Below are 2,818 nucleotides of genomic sequence, written 5' to 3'. Positions count from 1 at the left end.
GTTAGCCAAAAAGAAAAAATGAAAATGGAACAGTCTGTATATCTAAATTTTGCCCATAGATTGAAACTGCATGTATAGATTTCAGAAATGTTGAAAAAAATGAATATCATGGAAAAGAACCATCAGAACTAAACTTCATGAAATTTGTTGGTGAATACATACAACATCCTATCCTCAGTGAAAGAAGGTCTGGATGGGTCTCCCAATTAGGGAGAAGTAATCAAGGAGGAGGCAACCAAATTCATGTCAGAGACTGTTTCTTCTCCTCTTACTAGAGGATCCACATGGAAACTGAGCTGTCTATAGGCTACATCTGAGCAGGGGGTCTAGGTCCTCTCTATGCATGGTCTTTGGTTGATGCTTCAGTCTCTGCCATTTGAGCTGGGCCAGAGAGCCATATAAAAGTTCAGCAAAGTTCTTCCTAATATTCTTCCTTGTGCTTTTCCCACAAACTATGAGGTCCTCCCAGAGGCAGAGGTAACAGCATCATGTTCAACAAAGTCCTTATACTCTGGATTGTGTGCCATGGCAGTGCCCTTTCCCAATCCAACTTCAAGTATGTACACAGTTGAGAATCTTTGGGAAAGGAGGTTTAATAAATGTGGTGTGTGTGTGGGGGGGGGTGAAGAAAAGTGAGAAAGAGATGAAAATTATAAATGAAAATTGTCAAAATATTGTAGTTCTATTACCATATTAAATGAGGACAGCAGAAAATCTTGGTGCTGTTAGCTGACTTCATCTAACAGACAAGCTAAAGCAAATGGGCTAAGACAGAACTTCTGATTATTTTAACTCCAAAGCTTTCTCTTCTACTTCTTTCTGAACTCAGTCTAGGTTTTGAGGAGGAGAATGGCTCATTAAAGTGTGAAAATTACCCTTTTTCCTTGGCTGGTTCTGTCAGTTCTTTTTGGTGGCTTTAGTTCTAGCTGGACTTCCTCCCTGTCCATGAATGCATGGTGAAGCAACTCAAAGACCAGAGAGAGAGAGAGAGAGAGAGAGAGAGAGAGAGAGAGAGAGAGAGTGTTACTCTGGACTCTGTCACAGTGTGTCCATTTCTGCATCAGCAACTCAGAATCTCTCTCCTGCATAGCCCCAGGAGACCTAAGCCTTTTATTGAGAAAAGACTCATGCATGTGAGGTTTATGATGCTAAGACAACCTCAGACATGAGGGCTGGATGTTCCATTAGGTGTGTTAAAAATGAGGTCTATTACGTTGGCTGTTCAGTAAGGAAACCCATGGGGAATTTTGGAGTTGAATCTATCATTGCTTATGCATAGGAGCAACTATTTTTCTTGTTCTGAGACCAATGGTAATTTTGGTTGCAGCTTTCAGAAACTTAGAAAGTATTATCTAAGTAGAGTTTGAAGTTTTCTTCTGTTATATTATGAATGATAGACAGGTTGAGATTAAGCACAATAAGATAGCTCTTTCCTGAAGTGGTTACCCAGGGCAGGCTGGTGCAGATCAAGGGCATGCTCCTGGAGAAGAGCTAGCTAACTCACAACAGTTATATGGAGAAAGGTGACTTTCTCCATATGAGACGACACTAGTTCAGGAGCCACTTGATGCTCCCTGCTTTTCAATGAAGTGTGACAGAGACATGATCACTGGAAAACACTTGAACTGTATATATTTTTTTTCTATCTGGTTTCACTAGAATATATGAGTGACCTACAGTCATCCACGCTTGAGCTACAAGCATCTGCTCATGAACTAAAATCATCTACTTTTGTCCCACGAACATCTTTTCATGACCTGCCAGCACCCACACTTGACCTACAAGCACCTGCTCACGACACGCTGAAATCAACCAGAGATAGCCAGCAGAAATCTGATCATGACCTACCAGAGGCATAAACACTGACAAGTGTACCGATCCTGAAGAGATTTCCAGTGAGCTGAAGTTCGTTGCTCCTACAACGCCAATCAATAACAAGAACCAGAAGAACACATAGACTTCTGGGAAATGACAAGGCGGTTGAAAGAGGCATTTACGGACCTCATGTACTCCCTCTGGGAGGAAAGCTTGTTCTTCCCCAATGCTCGATGCTGTCTTTATTTTCTATGAATATGTCTTTCTCTCTGTTTTTGCAGCGCCCTCCACTGGACTGCACACAACTACTGCCACTCTTCTGGGGGGCAAAAGTGAGATCTCAGGGAGGATTTCTTATTTTAACACATTGATATTTGCTTCTGTATTAGGATCATCCTGTGATAACTAGTTTGGGGGCGGTAATTACTGCCTTGATTTTTAATGTGTAATACATTTTAACAAAGCTAATTTCAATTTTGATGAAAAAAAAATCCTCTCCTCCAGAATGTTTGCACAAAAAGGCACCTGTTAACGGCTCCTAACGCTGTTCTAGCTTAAAAACCTGTCACCTGGTGTCTTAGTCAATGATCTATTTCTGTAAAGAGACACCATGACCACTGAAGATCTTACAGAGAAAAGCATTTAATTGGGATTTGCTTGCAGGTTCACAGTTGAAGTCCATTTTCATCATGACTGGGGGCATGGCAGCATGCAGGCAGACATGGTGGTAGAGAGGCTGAAAGTTCTACATCTCCATCCAGACATAGCAGGGCAGGAACACTACTCTGCCAGGGGCCCCTGAGACCTCAAAGCTCACCTCCAGTGACACGCTTCCTTCAAGAAGGACACACATAATGCAACAAGGACACACCTCCTAATAGTACAACTTCCTTATACATAAGCAATCAAATATCTAAGCCTATGGGAGCCTTTCCCATGCACATCACCAAACCTGGCTACAGGGTTCTGCCCTCAGGCTTCTCCAAAGAGGAATAACAGTCTT

Source organism: Psammomys obesus, unplaced genomic scaffold (assembly GCF_907164565.1).
Source record: "Psammomys obesus unplaced genomic scaffold, mPsaObe1.curated_primary_1811, whole genome shotgun sequence".
Classification (NCBI taxonomy): domain Eukaryota; kingdom Metazoa; phylum Chordata; class Mammalia; order Rodentia; family Muridae; genus Psammomys; species Psammomys obesus.
Note: the sequence above shows the minus strand (reverse complement) of the source record.